Consider the following 21,703-nt stretch of genomic DNA (forward strand, 5'->3'; position numbering starts at 1 on the left):
CACATCTTTCCACAGTGGGGACATTGGTTCCCGGGTGGGAGTTGATCACAGTGTGGATTTGCCAAGTGTGCCTTTCTCTTAGCACGTTTGAGCATCTAGCACACCTTACAGCCCATGGGTATGCTAAATTAAATGCAGAACACAACCCAGGCTTCTTCATCACATCTACATAGCACATGTGATAGTTTACATTATGTAATTTTTTTGTCTCTTTTGAGGACTAAGCTAGAGAATAGCAATGAAGAAATACTCTGTTCTTCTTAATCTTAACATTGGTTCTACCATTATGACAGTAGCATCACACACACACACACACACACACACACACATGTTTCCATGTAATCGGGTCAGACATGGCTGCTATAACTTAAGGAATTGGCATCTGACCTTTATTGGTTGACTTGAACCATTAATCTTCCTGGGCTCCTGGCTCCAGGACTGACACAGAGGCTTACCATGTGATTTATTGTTATTTATTTATCACATTGCCCCCTGCTCTTCCTCCAAACAGCTGAGAGCAGCATACAAGGTGTTTCCCCAATTTTTATCTTTACCCTGTGGGTCAAGCTGAGAGGTAGTGACTAGCTCAAGGTTACCCAAGAAGAACCAGATCAGAAAGAAAAAAAAATAGCCTATGTAATCTAGCATTTGCTACAGTAGCCAAACAGGAATATAGAAAGCTGCCTTATAATGAGTTAAACCACTGCCCATCTAGCTCACTGTTATCTAGACTGACCGGAGAAGGGTAGTACTTCTGGTGGGGGGACACGTCGTGTTTCTTCTGGTGTAGTTTGGCCACCTTTGTCCCCACCCTGCACTCAGCTCTCACCTGAGGCTCCTAGAAGCTGTCAAATGCAACAGCTTCCACACCCCAGGAATGGCTTCGACTGGCTGGCTAAACCAGGTGAGGGTAGCTGCATGTGAAGACAGCCTCTGGTGCATTTAGCAGATGAGACCAATAGTGAGCCCAACAGTCAAGAAGCTTTTTTTTTTTTTGCCTTGTCAGGTAGGCAAGGTAGTCCATCTAGGAGAAGGAAAACTCTGAATCTAAACCTCCTCTGCCTTGTGGGATATCTTTGGGAGAAGAAAACTCCGAGTAGTAAACCCTACACAAATCCAGTGTGGAGTCCCTAAGACGGCACCTTGTACGCCTCCTTCTGGCAACTCCTGCAGCCAAGGTGGTGCCAGATGTCGAGCTCTGCTTTCCTTTGGACCACATCAACAAGGCTGAGGTAGGGGTCTTGTCGTCTGGCCAGCTCAGGACCTCCATACACACTGCCCAGGTTTGCGCCCCAGGGAGGTCACTTTGCTGCTGCCTAACACAGTGGTTTAGCTTCATCTGTGGAGGCGTGCTCTATTGTCACTCAAGACAGATGGATGAGAACAACAACAACAAAACCACTGAGCTATGGCCCTTCCCCATAAGAGGAAAGCCTTTGAGAAATCTACATGCAAGACAGGAAGGCTATAGCTCTTTCCTGCTGTGGTTCCCCATCAGCTGCAATTTCCGTGGTGTAGTGCCTCTGATGCTGGAAGTCACGCATAGCAATAATGGGTAGCATCCATTGATAGAAAAATTCATGCAGGATAAGGCACCCCCTTACAAAGCCACCCAAGTTGGTGGCCATCAGTACATCCTGTGGCAGTGAATGCCACAGTTTCCTAGGTACTGTGAGATAAAGTATTTTCTCTGTCCTGAATCTCCTACAATTCAGCTTCACTGGGTGACGCCCTGCTTGTGGCTCTGGCTATATTCATTTTTCAGGTTGAGGCCACAAAGAAAACAAGATGGACAATCTAAACTTTACGCGGGTGTGGCAGTTTCCAACTAAAGGCACCATGTGTTTAAAGTTTCCCAGCACACATTTAAAGCACATTACTCCCCGCTACTAAAAATCCTGAGAATTCTACTTAGTTAAGGGTGCTGGGGAAACTACAGGATTCTTGGGGGGAAGTCTTGTGCTTTAAATGTGTGTTGGGTGTGCTTTAAGTGGCCAAAGTAATGAACAGAGAAAACCAAGCTGACCTCCAGGGACGCAGGACAGCAATTCCCTCGTTCTATTTTCATAATCACTTGAAACAGATTAAAATAATTGGGAGTAAACATTAACAAGCTCGTAATGTTTAAATACCCTTTTCTCGTCCTACTTTCATCAAGAAAAGCATCACCTTTTACATCTTCTAAGTTAATCTGAAGCTGCCAGTGTTACCACAAAACCGTAATTGCTTTTACCTGTCAATATATTTGGGGGGTGCGTGTGTTTGTTTTCCTGGAGATCCCAGTTGCTGATTTTGGATTTCCAAAGAAACAAAGCAAGGTACTTATCTACAAATTCTCTAAAGGCTGCAGAGGTGACTGCAGGAGTACAAACCTCTCCTTCTGTGTCCAGCATGCCAATATGCTGAAAATCTGTAGAATAGTTTTTTTGAGGTTGTTCCCCCCCCCCCCCCCATAAACCCCTAGTAAAATTCCAAAGTTATGCATTCTGGCACTCAAGAGTATCATGCTGCCAGTGTACTTAATTACTCAGTCAGCTACTGCAGAGCTCCTGTAAGTGATAGGTCACTTTGCCGTTTTAGCAACTGGTAGCCTGCATATAGAGCAGCCAGCAAAAAGGCTTTGGATTTTGTAGACACATTAGAAATCATTATTTTACCCTCCCAACGACCCTGGGCCATGGTCAGCCAAATAAAACCTTGCTGCCTTCAGTGAAATGCAGAAGCAGCTTTGGCTCAATACAATGCAGAAGCCACAGTGAAGTGGAGATTCCATTAATACACATACAGACCCCAAAGTCTGTGATCTCTCATATCTGCCCTGCGGAGTGCCCTCACATCAGATGTCAAAGAAATAAACAGCTATCTGACATTTAGAAGACATCTAAAGGCAGCCCTGTTTAGGGAAGTTTTTAATGACTGATGTTTTAATGTATTATTTATCTTTTGTTGGAAGCCGCTCCGAGTGGCTGGGGAAACCCAGCCAGATACACAGGGTAGAAATAAAAAATCATCATCATCATCATCATCATCATCACCATCCCAAACCCCCCTACACAGCTTTGTGGATTGCATACACTCAATGCCATTTTTGTCAATCCAAAATCATTCATTCTCTACCAACTCAACATGCTGCTTTCAGTCTAGATTGCTGTCTGCAAGGGTGGGAGTGCTTACTTGATACATTTGAAAAGCCTCCTTTTGATTAGCATAACCTTTTGATTAGGTTATGCTTTTTCTCTGCACATGCCCCAAGTGAAGGATGGAGGAAGCAGCAATTGTAATGTCATTGGGCAGGTATGTGGATACACCACTGGTGCCAGCACCCCCTGCACCTGTTTTCAAAGGGACACACTACAATGTAATGAAGAATCAGTGCACTTCCTGACTTGTAATCATAACACGCATCTAATACTATTAGCATGTAGCTAAGACATACATCCAAGATTCCTGGAATTTCACTCCAGATTGGGAGTTATGTTTTTCTCTGAAACTAAAATGTCATGTTGTTTGAAGAACCAGGATAATGCAGTAAGCTTTAACTAGAGGGCTGGGGGAGTTAAGGTGGGTCAATTCAGCAATAATTGGGGACACACGTGGTGCTGTGGTCTAAACGACTGAGCCTCTTGGGTTTCCTCATTGGAAGGTTGGCGGTTCGAATCCCTGCGACGGGGTAAGCTCCTGTTGCTCTGTCCCAGCTCCTGCCAATCTAGCAGCTCAAAATCACACCAGTGCAAGTAGATAAATAGGTACCACTGTGGCGGGAAGGTAAACGGCATTTCTGTGCACTCTGGTTTCCGTCACAGTGTTCCATTACGCCAGAAGCGGTTTAGTCATGCTGGCCACATGACCCAGAAAGCTGTCTGTGGACAAACAGTGCCTTGGCTTGAAAGCAAGATGAGCGATGCAACCCCATAGTTGCCTTTGACTGGACTTAACCGTCAAGGGGTCCTTTACCTTTTCAGCAATAATTAATAGTTAAGATTCTGATCTTGCATGTTGTTCTTCTGTGTGAAGTTTCATAGTTGCTTACTCATATTCTACTTTCTTTTCCTTACACTCACTATTTGCATACATTGTTCCTTATTCCTCCCTTCCCTGGGATTCATTCCTGTATTTCTGCTGCCGATTTCTTTTTGATGCAACCCTGCTTAAGGTAAAGGTAAAGGTACCCCTGCCCGTACAGGCCAGTCATGTCCAACTCTAGGGTTGCGTGCTCATCTCGCTCTAGAGGCCGTGAGCCGGCGCCGTCCGAAGACACCTCCGGGTCACGTGGCTAGCGTGACGAAGCTGCAGCTGGCGAGCCAGCACCAGCGCAGCACACGGAAACGCCGTTTACCTTCCCGCTATAAAGCGGTCCCTATTTATCTACTTGCACTTAAGAGTGCTTTCGAACTGCTAGGTGGGCAGGAGCTGGGACCGAACGACGGGAGCTCACGCCGCCACGGGGATTCGAACCGCCGACCATATGATCGGAAAGTCCTAGGCACTGAGGCTTTACCCACAGCGCCACCTGCGTCCCTGCAACCCTGCTTATATCTTTTCTAAACTGAAATGCATTCACTGGTCTTCTGCTGGTGTGTTTAAAATATTTGCCCTCTTGAATCCTGTCTGGTAACTACCCTCTTGCCCATTGGGACAATTTAAGAACCTCATTTCTCACAAGAAGCCATCAACAGCAGTGGCAATAGCAGGGGGCCCAGCCGCTGATTCAGGCTAGATGTCATTTTGCCATTGGCCGGATGTGGCCCATATTCCAAGGATTCATTACCCATGTCCCAGAGTGTCTGTTATTTCCTCAACCCTCTGAGGTATCCTTCCCCCAACCTGGAGTCCTCCAAATGTTCTGGATCACAACTCCCATCAGCTCCTGGGGCTGAAGTGACAAGACTACAGGAGGGCACCAGGTTGGAGAATGATGCTCTGAAGATCAAGAAGGTGTTTCAGATATTTTACAACTTCTGGATATGCAGATTACAATGGTTCAAAGCCTTAATGATTGAATATAAATGAAATGCGTGGGTGTTTAATGGTGCCAAAGTAACATTATAAATAAATATTCAAGTAGCAGCAAAAGAAATAATTGTGAATTAAATAAACAAGAATTATCAAGTTAACCATGAAGGCTATTGACAGACTTAATCTTAATAAAGAGACTAACAGTTCCTGCTAGACTAAAGATTTAGAATAAATTCCTATTCCTTATAAATAAGTTCCTTATACATTTCATATCAACCTGTCCAAGGTTGCTATAGTTACCAGATGTGTAGCTGCTGATGTTTCTCCAGGGTGGTCATTCCATTAATTGGTTCAGAAGTTAATCTTACTTTGAATTTGAAGTTCTCCTAACAAGCCCAAACCAGGCTTGTGGATTTGATTTATTGTCTCCTATAGCTGCTTCGGTAACCATGACAACCTTTATCCAAACTGGAGAGTAAAGGCTGTTTCCCCCAGTCTGTGGATGCCCATCCTTATATTGGCCATTGACGTCTTTAGCATTACTTGTCTTTTCTGCCACATGCCTGCCATTAAAAGGAGGAAGAGGTTTTGCCTTAAGCTCATATAAGATGTGGGGAAATCAGCTGTTGATCTTTAGTCATCAGTGCATCTGAAACTGCTTCACTGTTGCACGAGAGATCTTCTAAAGCTGGACAAAGAATTATAATGCCACATTAGCTTTGTTTTGGTGTCCATTTCGGAAGGCCTGCCTCTACCCCTCTCAGCAAGAGCAAGGCAGGCAGGGAGAATGAATGGCTATTCCATAGGGGATCGAAGTTAGTGTCTCAGTCAACAGTTGCACTGCTGCTCCTTGCTCTGTGGCTGTTCAACAGCCCATAGTACTGCATGATTTAAGGAGTCTGCCAGACTCTCCTGACTTCTTGCCTTGCTTTGAATTAGATCTATGCTCAGCAGGCCTGAGCTACACAAGAGGAAGGGGGAAAATCACTGGGCCAGGTCCCCAGCACCTGTGCAAAGAGCAGAATTGCCTTAAGGCACCTTTAGATGCCATATATTATTTACTGAATATTTATCCTGATTTGTTTGCACAAAACATAGATGATGTCTGTTGTTCTTTGACTGGGCATTCTGATTTGTTTATACAATTTCCCATCAGCTGATGCTTATTCCACACTTCCGAGTGCATTTCCCCATCACAAAAAATCCAGTTTATTTATTTATTATTATTTTTAAAAAAGTGGGTTTGTTGTGCCAGAGAACTTTAATGCACTGTAATTGTGGAAACCTACATTTGCTGGTATATAATTAGATCCAATTGTGTATTGGAGGTTAGGGGAAGGGTTCTATCCCTGATGTGGGACACATTTTACTCCTTCTAGGGTAGTTTGTCCACCTCTGGTCCCCACCCTGCACAGAGTTCTCGCCTGTAGCTCCTAGAAACTGTCAGCATGCGACAGCGGCCACACCCCAGGAATGGCTTCGACTGTCTGGTTAAACCAAGTGAGGATAGACAATGGGTTTCAGACCCTCAGTGAGTTAATGACTTCCCCCTGCATGCGAAGACAGGCTCCAACAGATTGAGTGGAAGAGACCAATAGTGGGCCCAACGTTCAAGAAGGCAGTTTTTGCTTGTGGTGTAGAGGGCTGTTAGGGGCAGATGGGGCTCGTCAACCTGGAAAGGGAGCCCATCTAGGAAAAGGAAAATTCTGATCCTAAAACTCTGCTGACCTACAGGACATCTTTGGGAGAAGAAAACGCTTTGTAGTAAACCCTACACAAATCCAGAGTGGAGTCTCTAAGACAGTTGGATGGCGCCTTGTTTGCCTCCTTCCGGCAATGCCTGCAGCCAAGCTGGTGCCAACTGTATTGCTCTGCTTTCCTTTGGACCACATCAGCAAGGCCAAGAGGAAGGTCTTGTCATTTGGGCAGGCCAGGACTTCCATACACGCTGCTTGCGCCCCAGGGAGGTCACTTGGGTGCAAGGATTTGCCTTCACCTCCAGAGCTGCACTCCATTGTCTCTCGAGACAGATGGATGCCAACAACTGAATCTTTCCTACAAATTAGTGAGTCTCTTCTGTGTAATTCACAGAACCAGGCTTGCTGATATTAGTACACCAGCGTCAGTACACCAGCTCATGTAGCACATGGGGAAACCTAAGATGAAGTGAGGGAGCTCAGGTAGACTTTGTTTCATTCTAGGATCCAATTTCCCTTTCTGACATTTAACAACCTGACAGAGCTTACCCAATGTCATAAACACAGTTTCCTACAGGAGCCTTGAGACGCTCTCATAGTTTGGCACCTTAGCAGCTATTAGCAAGGCACTTAAAAAGTCAATATGTCTGTACACAAGGAAAATAAGCTCTGCTTCTTACATTTCACACTCGTGTCTAAATATCTGGATGCTCTGTAATGTGAAAATGGCCATGCAGGTGTTTTTTATACAGTGCAACTGGAAGCCAGTTGTGGCATCCAGACATCTGGCAAAACAAAGTTGCTTGCTTAACCCTTCACATGTTGCATGCACAAGTGTGGCTCCGTATCTGAGAAGCAGCCCTTGGGTGATTGGCACTCTGTCACAGATGCAGCCATGCACTCCATTTGACCTGCATTACAGACGCAAGCAGAAAGGATCCATTGTTGTATGAAAAATAGCACAGATGGACAGAGACCTTTTAAGCCCATTTTCTCAGGCATTTGAAGCTTCTCCATTTGATTCCTCCTCCCTAGCCATCACTCAAGCTCCATGTTTCTATTACAGATGCCTTAAAAGAAACCTCCTTTTTCACTTTCTCGTTTGCGCCCCTGCATCACGTCAATCTCCACACAGTTCAAAGATTAGTATTTATTAGCAAACTGCTGCTTTTGTGTCAGCGGGGAACGTGTACACAAGTTCTCCGGTAATTGTGACTTTATGTATGCCTTTGGTGACAGAGTAAAGTGAATTAAACAAGGATAAAAAGGACAAGACGTTTACACAGGATACACAAGAAAGCAGTTTCTATATTAGCCTCTTTTTGGAAGCCAGCCTTCCCAGAAACCCCTTTGTGAATCAGAATTAGGACAGAGCAACTCGCATTTATATTGCAACTCTCATTCATTCCAAAATATAGGCCATATGGTTTTCAAGTGTGTGTGTGTTTGCATTCCCAGTCCCAGTGCCACCCTTCACTAGGCAGTGGCTAAGTGAAATAGAACAAACTCAAGCAGACAACAATCAGGATTGAAAATGGCCACAACTTTATTGATTATAGATGTAGGTGGAATTTTGGCTCAGCCATTGAGTGTATATCCTCCTGCTTCAGGGTCTTGCCAAGGATTATGGCCTCCCCAAGAAGGCCAATCTACAATGTTCCCTGACCAGGCAAGGCACCAACCAATGCCTAGCTAGCCAGCAAGGCACTGTCCAACTGGTGGGGCCTCGGATTGGGCCATTTTAAGCTAGATTTCTGGCAAGGAGTCTTGCCCTCTGATCATGCTGGTTGAGGGAATTCCCAAAAGGCTGGCAAACATATGTGATCTGGCTGCTAGGGATGGCGGTGGAGAGTGAGAGGCTGCAATCACTGCCCACCTGGAAAAGTCATGAGTGGCTATAATCATCCTGGTTCTTTCCCAGTTGTGATTAGAATAAGTAAAAAAGTTAAAGGTAAAGGACCCTTGAACAGTTAAGCCCAGTCAAAGGTAACTATGGGGTTGCGGCGCTCCTCTCGCTTCCAGGCCAAGGGAGCTGGTGTTTGTCCACAGACAGCTTTCTGGGTCAGGTGGCCAGCATGACTAAACCACTACTGGCGCAACGGAACACTGTGATGAAAGCCAGAGTGCATGAAAATGCTGTTTACCTTCCCGCCACAGCGACACCTATTTATCTACTTGCACTGGTGTGTTTTCGAACTGCTAGGTTGGCAGGAGCTGGGACAGAGCAATGGGAGCTCACACCTTTACGGGGATTCTGATCAGCAAGCCCAAGAGGCTCAGTGGTTTAGACCACAGCGCCACCCATGTCCCTTGTGATTAGAATACCACACCCATGACAAAGGGGTGGTTTTCATTTGTGCTTCATTGTTCAGCTTGTTCAGCTTTATTTCCATTACCTCCTTCCCTCCCATGGCCCAGCTGTTTTCTTATTTCCGGCCTCCTTTGCAGTATAAAATCATACATTTTCTTTTTTCTTTTTCTTTTTTGTGTGCTGCGTTCTTATTGCCTGTTGGCTTTGCTTTAATTGGATATGAGAAAACAACATAGGTGCCGCAAGAAGTTCACGGAGATAGGAGATTAGATTTACCTGTTTTCATGGGAATAATATTTTACCCTTTTATTTCCTCCCCTCCACTATAATCACCAATATCTCTCATTTTTTCTCTTTCACCTCCCCCCCTCCAGCTTGTTTACATTCCTTTTCTTTTATTTATTTTTTAGAACAGTTTGCCCTTATTGTCACAGAGCATGCTATTAGAAAACTCAGTGAAAGAAAGTAGGAAGCTACAGGTTAGGCTAATTGGCAACACCTGCATGGCAGGATGCTATGAATTACAAAACAGCATCTCACTCTGAAGGATACGGAGCTGTGAATTGAGGAGTTACAAAAATGAGGAATGTTTTCTGACATTTTCCAATTCTCAGAAACTGGCTTAAAAGGAAAGAGCACTTAGAGAAGAAGTTTGAGGTATTTTCTGATTTCACACGAGGCAAGATCAAGTTTTCCCTTCTTGGAAGAAGGTTCTGAAAAAAACATTTAGTGAATAAAGAGAATGGCCAAACTTTAAGACTGTCCTATTGAACCGAAAGGGGTTTTTCTCTCCCTTTCTCTTCCTTATTTTGAAAAAAAGCCAAACCACTGCTAATTTGTATTTCTATTAGTTTCATCAGAAACCTTCTCTTGCTTTTTTCTTGCTTATCAATAGGTTTTGTCAGGAAATACATAAAGCTATTATCTATTATTATTTTCAGATTCTCTTATTCAATTATTGACCCACTGGCAAGAATTCTTCATTGGAAACTGCTGTACAATATTATAGTTCTCATAGTCAATAAAATGTTAAAATTCACTCGTGGAGTGTGCCCACATTACGAATTAAGTAGCATGGTAGTAAACCCCATTGAATTCAATGGGGCCTTTGAACAGACATGTATAGGATTGCATTGCTAAACCAGTTTCAAACTAGGTTAGCCAGCGTGTCTTGTAGAATCTCCAGGATCTGTAGTTTCCTGTGAACCTTCAACAGAGGAAAATCTAGACTCTCACGAAACTGCTATTCTCAAAATTCTTGGTAGAAGACAGGCCAGATTTAAACAAGTTTAAAACTGTAATGTAGGTGCATGTATGCTATCAAACTATTTTCTGGAACAACACTTTAAACAAATCATTCTTTCTTTTCCTGAACGATACTCTGCTTTTTCAGCTTATGTTGACTGTCTCCTTAGAACTATAAATCTGTTTTCATCAATCATTTGAATTGCATGGCCTGTCAGTGATCTCTTGACATTCATTAATACCTTGACATCATGCACCATGATGTAACATACCCGTCCATTAGCTACATGGTATTGGATTGTCTGAACAACATGATCTTATCAATGGAAGTCATTCCCACCCGTGGAGTGAGAAGACCCTTTATAGAAAAGAACTTTGAATTATTTTTATTTGGAAGACAGGCATGGAGTTAACCAAGGAAAACATTCTGCATGCTCAAAAATTCTGCATATGCAAAATGAAAAAGAAAGGTCACCAATTTCTAACCTTTCCACATATTAGAATAATGTGGCTAGAATCATTCTAGTCCCAAAAGCCGATGCACTTTTGTTTAGTTTACTCTGATTATGGTATCTTTTCACCCAGTATATAAAATGTGCCTGTACTGATTTTTACCTTATGTGATGGCCTCCATCTCACAAAGAATATAGAGACAAATATATGAAAATATGAGTTAGTTTCGCTCTCATTTTAAGCTTGATTCAGTCTTATGACCTCTTGTCTCTGCCGTTTTCATCCTGTTCTCTTTGGCTTGCCATTTTCTATCACCTCAGTGTTTGCAAGTCAGGGACAAGTAAGACTGGACTTTGCCCAGTTGAATTCACGAGAAATAACAATGGATCAAATAAGGAGTTTAAGGCTGCAATCCTAATGCCATTTAGCTATGAGTATGATGTTCCACTGAATTCAGTAGAATTTACTTTTGAGTAGACATATTAAGATTGCACGGCTAATTCAGAACAATCATTTTTTGGTTGTTTGTGCCTATAACACTGACTGAAGATGAGATGATGGGGGGGGGGGAGTAAATGAGGTTCTGGGCAGTTAATAATGAAACAGTGGGATCAAAGGAGGAAAGCTCAAATATAATGTAAATCAAGAGTCTTATTTGTGGAACTTAAGAGATCATTATTATTTGGAAATGCTGGCCAAAAAAGAGAGCTTATAGAAGCAAAGTAGGGGCAGAGAATTTCAAAGGGAAGGAAATAAATATTATTCCTAGGTCATGATTTAGCCTTCAGGAAATTTCAAAAGTCCACTATTAAAAAGTGTTGATCAGAAATTCTTTCAAAGTGAGATCACCGAGAGAAAACTGTTTTTCAAAATAAGCTAATAAAGGAAAATATGGAATATAAGCCACCTGCATGCTAATAAAGACCTGTTGAAACAAGATTTTGAGTCACATACCAGAGACTGACAGATTGATAAGATGAAGATGGACAATCAGAATTTTGAAATTGGAACCAACAAGCAAGAGAGCAGAACATAAATAAAAGGCATTTCCTCTAGAAACCAGAACATGAGGAGTCCCTGGAAATTAATTTAATTTAATTTGGAATATATAATTGGTGATAGTGTATATGATGTGATTTGATATGATATGATATGATATGATTTGTTAATAATTGAAATATTTTTATTGGAAAATGAATACAAGTTATTTATAAAAAAAGAAATTCAAAGTTAGTGTTTACCCGCAAGGCTGTGAAAATTTATTTATTTACTATTTCAGCGGCTAGACCTTCTTTCATGAAATGAATATCAGGATGAACTACAATATAAAACACAACAAAAATAAAATAAAATCATACATCATTTAACTGAGAAAGGAAAATTACAACCACTATTAAAACCACACATTTCTAACAACAAAGTTGGTAGATAATTAATTAATTAAGTTTGCAACTGGTCCCAGTTACATCCACGAGTCCACCAAAAATTCCCTATCAAATATGTGTGCAAGTTGGATCTCAGAGGGGAGGGTATTCTGCCACCACAGAAACGGCTTTATCCCATGTTCCCTCACAGTGTACTTTGATGGACTGCATGTATATATCACATGTTTCTCCAAGGAACTCAAAGTGTCATACATGGTTCTCCACTTCCACATATAATTCCCACAACAACCCTATGAAGTAGGTTAGGCTGAGAGGCAGTGACTGGCCCAAGGATGGCTCCACAGAGAGCACATTACAACCACTCAGCTGAGAGGTTACCAGAGCAGGGATTACTGTGACAATAACATCTCTGTCTAGGAACAGCCATGGCTGGTAAACCAGCAGGAACTAGGAAGAGGCACACATAGGAGACTTTAGTGCCGATTGAGGTAGGAATATACTAATTGCTCTTCATCCTTGTCCTTTGGGACAGCTTAGAAAAACCAACTGAGTAAAATTCTTGACATGCTCCTTAAAATTCTTAGAAAGCTTTTGAAACATCTTTCTCCTTGTTACCATTGTGTTTTTTCTGTGTTATGCGCTCATATCACATTCTGTGTCATATAAATATTCTCTTTGATTTTTCCCTTTTGAGAAGTTCTTTTATTATATACATAAATGCATCCTCCCAAGCACTTTTTATGCTGGACCCAAAACAAAAGATAAATAAGTAGGACTCTCTTCATGAGAGAGTTCAAATTGCCTAGTTGGTCCAAAATAATCTGCAACCTTTTTTTGCGGGGGAATCATTCCATTCCCTTGCCTTGTTCATGTTGGTTGCCCTTGATCATGGATGGGAGTTGTAGTTCATCCTTGCCCACACCTGCTATGGGTGAATGAACCTTCCAGGTGAATTATAGGGTATGAAAGTTTCTCCTGAAGAAGGGAGGGGAAATGTGATATGATGCTGCTTGAAAATAAACCTAGCATATTTACTCATTGGGACACGGGTGGCGCTGTGGGTTAAACCACAGAGCCTAGGACTTGCCAATCAGAAGGTCGGCGGTTCGAATCCCCACGACGGGGTGAGCTCCCATTGCTCGGTCCCTGCTCCTGCCAACCTAGCAGTTTGAAAGCATGTCAAGTGCAAGTAGATAAATAGGTGCCACTCCAGCGGGAAAGTAAATGGCGTTTCCGTGCGCTGCTATGGTTCTCTAGAAGCGGCTTTGTCATGCTGGCCACATGACCCGGAAGCTGTATGCCGGCTCCCTCGGCCAATAAAGTGAGATGAGCGCCGCAACCCCAGAGTTGGTCACGACTGGACCTAATGGTCAGGGGTCCCTTTACCTTCTTATTGACTCATACTGAATGAGTTCTCTGAGTACCAATTCTTAGGTAACTCAAGCAACACCATCCATGGACAAGAGAAAGGTATCAATAGATCTGGATGATACCCCCTCCCCCCAGTTTTTCAAAAGTACTCCCCTAAAATAAAAATAAACTTTGGGGGGGGCAGGAATGCATAAGCAAAAGGGAGGGAAGTGCTGAGTATCTGCCTGTTGAGGGAAAAAATGGGAAACAGTGGGTGGAGATGTGAGAGGGCATGGAAACTAGTATCATGAAAGAAAACATGGCTAACTAGCTGAGTAGGAGCATTTCACACAGCAACACTTCATTGCAAGTCTTACTTGTAAAAAAGGTCAAATGAATCTTGTGCATGCAGACATACAGTGATCCCAAATGGACAGAGGAATATCCTACTCGTGCAGTTGCAGGAATATCATCACCAGCAGAGGACAGTGAGGAGGCATCAGCCCTGATCGGAGGTAGAAAGAATGTGCAGCACACACACTTTACGTTTAAAGCACATTTGACATACTTTCTCCTCAAAGAATTCTGGGCAATGCAGTTTGTTAAGGGTAGCTGGGAATTGTAACTTTGTGAGGAGAAAACTACAGTGCCCGGAAGTCTTTGAGGGGGGCAAATGTGCTTTGAATGTGCTTTAAAGATATTGTCCCTAAGCTGTTGTGTCATTTTGGGGTGGGAGCTGAGCCTATGGGCCCCTCCAAAGTGGCCTGGGGAAAAGGGAAGAGAAGAAATGTTGCTTAGACACAGCTGCCCACAATGACTTTGGAAGAGAAGGACTTGATTCCCTTTACTTTTATAAGATTTCTTACTCACCCTTCATCAAAAGATCCCAGTGCAAGTTACAGCAACAGAAGATGCAATTGTAACAACAAATAGATCCATTCCAAATGGAATGAAGCTGTATATGTTCAGCTAAAGAGGTGGGTCCCACAAAACAAATTACCTTAACTGCCAAAGACATTGAGGTCACCAGGGGTTCATTGCTACTGTAAATGTTCTGGTGTTTCCACACTTGTGGGTTGAAGTACAGAAATGTAGCATTCTACTTCAATGGAAGCCAACTATTGAGAATGGGAGGCATTAGAGACATGAAGACAATATTCACACATTGCCCTGCTACACCCAGCCTCATGGCCCTTAATTCTTGAAGCTGTAAAATGCATATAATACAAGGTGCAAAATGAAGAAGGACTTTGCTTGTAGGTAGCTGTGGAGGTAGGTGCTTATAGCACACATCTGTAGGTCCTGACTGCTTTAATATTTGAGAAAACAACACAGTTTTGCACCAGCTCTGCTGATAATTAAGAACCTTTGAAAGGGATTGACGTATCAGCCTACCATAGAGCAGCAGAGCAGTGCAAAAATCATTTTGTAATTATAGAACTTTCCTGTAACTTTGAAGTTTGATTATCTGCACAGTTTGCTGGTTTTCACCATTTGCTTATTTGCACAGTCTGCTTATTTGTGCAATTTGCTTATTCATATTGATTTGCATGTCATAATTTTAACCTGTTGAGTATGTGCAGTTCTTGTGGAGATGTGCTGGTTCCAGCTCTCCAGCAGCTCTGTGACACTGATGGCCTGAGTCTGAGATTGGATGAAGATTATCACGCCATCCCAGAGAAATTTGAGTGTGTCACATGGGATAGGCCTTTTAAAAACCACCAATTTCATTACAGTCCAAAGAAGATAATGGCATCATGGAATCCACAGAATTGGGTCTCGGAGAGCATTCCAGGATATCTTATCACTTGTCACTTGAACTGAGTTTATTTGAACCCATTTATCATTTTCATTAGAATCATTGTAATGAGAAAGGAACACTGTTCCATTTTTTAATCTTGCCAGCATGTAATATACAGCCTGGATGTAAAGAAAGCGGCAGCAGACACTATCAAACTCATTTTCATTTTGCTTTGCTTGCAGCAATCTTCAAATAAAGGGGACATAGAGGGTAAATGAAGATGCAGAAGGGGGACTGTGCCAGAACACTTCCGGGTGGAAATGTAAGCATCTTTCTGAACTGTAATATGTTTCAGGAATCCCAAGGAGATCATGTTCAAAACCCCAAGGCTGGATGGTCTTACAATATGTTCCTATCTGTATGTAAGTTTGTGTGTGTGTGTGTGTGTGTGTGTGTGTGTGTGTGTGTGTGTATTGATCAAGCTAAAAATCTGCAACTGCTTTGAGGTCTTCTTGGATCATTACACTTTCTCACAGTGTGGTTCTGGCTGAATGTGCCAGAGATACTAGTGAATGCAATTCCCTCTTTGCGCACACACAGAGAAGTTCTATTACCAAAGAGGGATTGTAAGCCTCTGGATTTTGATCAATGTACTTACAAAACTGAGTTAGAAGAGAATAGCAAGAGATAAGACATAAAACTCTTACTGTCATTTCCCTCCTTTTACTTGTGATTTCAAGTCCTCATCTCCAGCACCATTTTTTTCAAGGAGAAAATTGACAGTATGTAGTGTGAAGCTTCATATACCACCAAGAATCGTTTTCCTCTTGCCCTTTTGCCCCTTCTCTTTTACTTTCTCTCTGCATTATCCCAGACTCTGACTATGCTCAGGGTTCTCTTTCCTCCATTTCCAATTCCACAACCTGACATTATCAACATGAAGTTGCCTTGTACTGAGTCAAACCACTGCTACACCTCACCCTGCTGCTGCTGTCTCAAGCTGACTGGCTGCATCTTTAATATATCCTCTAATTCAAGGATGGGGGCCTGAAAGCTTGCAGGCTGGATCAGTGGCGTAGCGTGGGTTGTCAGCACCCGGGGCAAGGAAAGTAATTTGCGCCCCCTAACTCGTGGATTTGCGCCCCCTAACCCTAACCCCCAGATGTTGCGCCCGATGCGGCCGGCACCCCCTGCACCCCCCACGCTACGCCACTGACTGCTGCCCAGATGACAGCCCCCCTCTCGGCCTCACTGATGAAGGTGTTCCAGGTGCCATCCAACCATGTTGGGGACTCCACTCGGTATTTGTGTAGTGTTTACTCCTGAGCCTTTTCTTCTCTCATAGAATCACAGAGCTGGAAGGGACCCAAGGGTCATCTAGCCCAACCCCCTCAATGCAGGAATCTCAGCTAAAGCATTCATGACAGGTGGCCAACCGACCTGTTTAAAAACCTCCAAGGAAGGAAACTCCACCACTGGAAGATCTCTCCCAAGGCAGCAGATGTTTAGGATAAGAGTTTTCTTTCTCCTAGGTGGGCTGCCTTTCCAGGTGGACAAGCTCTTCTGCCCAACCAGAGGCTACTCAGGAGCAAACCACATGGAAGTTAGGGTCAATGTGGGGGGTCGGTGCCCCCTGGGACTGGTATGGCAGGAGGGAGACAAGCGATAGGGGGGCGCCAGAGCCAAAGAGACTCCGCAGAACCAACTCAAACTAGTTTTGCCCTTCTCCGCTGAGTTCTCTGAGGGGGAAGGAAGACGCGGGCCGGCAGGCTGTAGCCGGCTGCCGGCGCCTGTCGAACCGGAGCCCCGATCGGTCCCGAGCATCGCGCCTCCTCCTGGACGGGCCCACTCTCCTCCCGGCTTTGCTGCTCCACCTCCTCCTCCACCTCCTCCTCCCTGCTGCTGCTGCGCGGCTCTTTTCCCTCCCGCTTCCTCGAGGGGGGCCGGCCAAACGGAGACGACGATCCCTCACCCCAACCAAGCCTCGATTGCTTGTCCCTTCCCTCTGGACTTGCGCCCCCCCAAATGTTGCTCCCGGTGCGGCTCGCACCCCTGGCACCCCCCACGCTACGCCACTGGGCTGGATTCAGCGCACCAGGCCTTTTAGATCAGCCTGTGGGCCTCCTCAGCAACTGTCCAAATGGGACACCATCTTCTGGGAGCACCGCTTCAAGTTGTAACTGAAGGGGAAGGTGGGTGAAGCACTACAATGATAATAAGAGCCATGCTGAATCAGGCCAAAGGCCTGTCTAGTCCAGCATCCTGTTCTAGAGTGGCCAACCAGAAGCCCATAAACAGGACCTGAGTGCAACGGCCCTGTCCCATCCTACAGTTCCCAGCAACGGGTATTCAGAGTCATACTGCTTCCGACAATTGTTCCCTTCAGGGCTTGCAATGTTATGCTAGCATTCCCTTCCAGCTGCCACTCAGAGTGGTGGTTCTCACCTTTCCCATTGGGAAAGGTTAGAGGGGAAGGGAGCCAGCTATATCAAGATTCCGCATTTCACGGCCCCTAGAGCCCCTAGAGTTACAAATACCTCCCTTTCCCCCTCACTTTTCCCATGTGGAAATGCAGAAAGGAAATTAGAAATCTGCCAAAATATTCTTAAAGGAAACCATATAATAGCATTGTGCAAACAGAAGTATTTTCCTATACTCCTATCAGAAATGCCATGCCAACAAAAATGTCTTAGATTTGCACTTCCCTTTATGTGGCCATATTTTATTTGTGGCTTATAGGCATCTTGCGATCAACCGGGATCGACAGTTCCCTTTCTTTTTCTGTGATTCCCTACTGATATGTCCAAGCAGCTACTGAAGTGCTCATTATTGATTCCCAAGTGTATGACCTTATAGTCACAACTATTGAACGGAATCCCATTTCTGTAACTCATGTGGTTCATCCTGTAATTTTTTGATGCTTATCTCTTCTGACAAAGCTTCCCAATCTGTAGTCATCAGCAAATTTAATCAGCAGACACATTTTTACTACCCAAGTACAGCTGCTAACAAACACAGAAGAAAATGGGTCTCAGAATGACCTAGAATCATAGAATCATAGAATCATAGAGTTGGAAGAGACCACAAGGGTCATCGAGTCCAACCCCCTGCCAAGCAGGAAACACCATCAGAGCACTCCTGACATATGGTTGTCAAGCCTCTGCTTAAAGACCTCCAAAGAAGGAGACTCCACCACACTCCTTGGCAGCAAATTCCACTGTCGAACAGCTCTTACTGTCAGGAAGTTCTTCCTAATGTTTAGGTGGAATCTTCTTTCTTGTAGTTTGTATCCATTGCTCCGTGTCCGCTTCTCTGGAGCAGCAGAAAACAACCTTTCTCCCTCCTCTATGTGACATCCTTTTATATATTTGAACATGGCTATCATATCACCCCTTAACCTCCTCTTCTCCAGGCTAAACATGCCCAGCTCCCTTAGCCGATCCTCATAAGGCATTGTTTCCAGGCCTTTGACCATTTTGGTTGCCCTCCTCTGTACACGTTCTAGTTTGTCAGTGTCCTTCTTGAACTGTGGTGCCCAGAACTGGACACAGTACTCCAGGTGAGGTCTGACCAGAGCAGAATACAGTGGCACTATAACTTCCCTTGATCTAGATGCTATACTCCTATTGATGCAGCCCAGAATTGCATTGGCTTTTTTAGCTGCCGCGTCACACCTCTAAGGAACTCTTAAGTTTTGCTTCTCTGACTTGGTTTTTCAGCCCTTTTTGTTTTCTTATATGATTGTTTTCTTATTAGTAATTCCATTTTTAGACCACTTTACACCAATGTTCTCAGAGCCGTATGCAAAGAATACAGTAAAATGCAACATGAAATATTCAATAAAATTATCCAGGCATCACAATGAATAGGAACAGGACAGTCTCCAGGTGGTGCCTCTAATGAAGGGGTTGCCAACATGGTGTCCTTGAGTTCCATTGTGCCCTCAAGCACATCCCCTCAAAAATCTACAATGCGTAAGTTAGTGATTGTTCTCCCTGCTCAGTTCCATGGAAGTGAATGAGAAAGTATGGACACACTGAAACTTCATTAGCATATGGCTGTCTCTGTGCTCACAAGGGATTGTTTGAAGAAATCAGTCTAAAGCAGACTTTCCTTCCATAATTTAACAGTAGCAAGCAGTTCAAGGCAGTAACAACCACATCACGAATTTTAAGAGGGTCCTTGAAACAAAACAAACAGGTAAAAGCGTAATGGTGAAAAGTTTTGACCATTTTGCATGTATGTTTTGCTGTAGTTACTGTCTCAGGAAATGTTCACATATGTGTTTGTCCACAAGCCAGAAATTTTCTTGGTGCCATGGTAACAATCTCTTCTCCTTACTGTATATAAGCATGAAAGTCTTGGTAACACTCCCTCCCCCCCACCTTGTGAAATAATTTTATCTCTTTCATAGCTACCCATCTTTAGGTGACCCCCCCACACCTCCCTCCCCGTTTCTTGACATCTCTGTTTTCTTTATGTGTCACATAGGCCCACATAGCTGGTAAGTGTTAGTGTTGGTGGAGTGGGAGAAGAAACAAACGCATGAAGACTCTGGAATGTAGGATTTGTTTGTACAGAAGGCTCACAGGCAAAATAACTTAATACTTCTTCAGATAATCACTGTCAGTATTTGAAAAGGCATTTGCACAAAGCTTCAACGGGGGATAAAAAATCTGATTAGAATGTAGACTAAAACCTAGATAGGTGCTATCTGATACCAACGTTATATTGCTCATCGGGTGTAAATTATGGTTTGTGCGTATTAATTTCTCCATCGATAGAAAACTGCTACATAAAGGGCAATTCTAAAATGGAGAAAATAAGGAATTACCAGTTGCCAATACTGAAGCTCTATTTAGATGGGTCCCCTACTTCCCTCCATTATCAATTTTCCCATATTGGGTCGGTCTGAAGTGGGACTGTAAACTCATTTTGCTGAATCTCTGCAATCTGGGCCCCTGATCATGCAATGTTCCTGATAATAGGAAGGACTTTACATGCATTCAGCTGAACATGTTTACAACCCCCCTTCAAATCAGTGTACTCAATGTGAGGATGTCAAGGGTGGAGGCAGGAGAGCCAATGCTCACCTCCCCCACCCACCACCCTTCCAAAAATAGAATTAGGAATGAATAGGTATTGTGTGCTCCCAACAGATGCAACTGGAAATGCCCTGGGTGCAACCAGCCTGCTTAGTGATTTTGCCACTGAAGTGAATATTTTCACACACGCTCCATTTGTTCAAAGTCAAACAGTAGGTTGCAGACATGAAAAATCTGGTGGTATTTAATTTGTTTCCATGCTTCTGCTTCCCTTTCTTTAAAGGTTCCAGACTACATTGACATGGTAGTCTCAGAAATTTAGTGGAGATATAATAATTTATCATGCAGAGTCTGAAGGGCTCAGAGAACTAGACCTTTTGAATGAGCCTTTTAATGTTTCCATGGCTGCACCTCACTTCTGCTTCTGAACCTATCCATCATTTTTATTTTAGACTATAAAGTTTGAAGGCAAAGACTTTTGTTAATTAGCACTCATCATCTCTTTACAGAAGACACTTGAGTAGTGATGGGAGAAATCTGCCCATTTCAGTTTGGAATGGGCTGGTTCTTTCCAAACTTTTTGGGAGAATTCATGGACAGAACTCAGCTTCTTTCCCCCACTCCTAAACATTTCAATGCTTGGAAAGACTGGCTTCAAGAGCTCCTTCACTGGCATTCATCCTTTTGTCTGCCAGTTATTTTCTCTGTTAAATTTCCACACTATAAACACTATAAATTTCCCGCAATAAACACTTGTCTAGTCTCACAATTCCCTGTGAAGAAGGATTGATTGCTAAACCATTTTCGGGGGGGAATGGGGTCTCCTAAAAACCCTCAGCAAACTCAAGAAGCTATAGCTCTCATAATTATTTGAGGGAAGCCGCTGCTATCTGAAGTGAAACCAGAGAACTTTAAATGTATGGTGTGAATGTGGTCATAGTGTGGAATTTTTGGATGTAATGGCAGGTAGGGTGAGAGGTACGTAAAACGTTTGTTACTTTAATAAGGACATGCTTGCTATATTGATGGATACACTCAATTTGTATCCCACTTTACCACCAAATGGTGCTCAGCTATGAGAATGAAATTATTTACGATCTTCATTTTTGAGGACAATGGGTCGTCACAAACATTAAGTTAAAGAAACAAGAGCAAATGAGTGTATGTTAATCCGTCTCACTCAAGGAGCTGGTCTGCAAGGCAAACTAGAGGAGTCATATATTCTCAAGGGACCCTTCAGCAGCAAAAGGAGTGCTAGATAAAGGATAATATTTCTTCAAATCCTTCACATTCCTGCCAGCTCTTTTGAAGGCACATAATGCAGAGATTAGCCTACATATAGAGACAAAGCCAGTGGGAACTAGAACAAGAAAGAACTTGGGTACTGAAAACTAAGTCTGAATAATGAAGGCCACATTGCTTTATTTTGCTGTGGAGTCCAGTGAGGTGCCTCTTTTGATGAATTAATCTGTTTCAGAAGGACACTTTCTTGGCATGTCTTCAGCACAGTTTTCCTTTTT

At 43.4% G+C, this 21,703-nt stretch overlaps 1 long non-coding RNA gene across 1 annotated transcript in view; it reads left to right on the forward strand.

The window, feature by feature from the left end:
• The window catches only part of LOC310682155, a 38,398-nt gene that overhangs the window by 14,210 nt on the left and 2,485 nt on the right, over positions 1-21,703 (forward strand). The window contains exon 3 of the long non-coding RNA XR_014513753.1: positions 15,381-15,460. This is a non-coding gene — a long non-coding RNA (uncharacterized lncRNA). The remainder of the gene's footprint in view (positions 1-15,380; positions 15,461-21,703) is intronic.

The sequence above is a fragment of the Podarcis tiliguerta genome (assembly GCF_965153285.1).
Source record: "Podarcis tiliguerta genome assembly, chromosome: 1".
Lineage (NCBI taxonomy): Eukaryota > Metazoa > Chordata > Lepidosauria > Squamata > Lacertidae > Podarcis > Podarcis tiliguerta.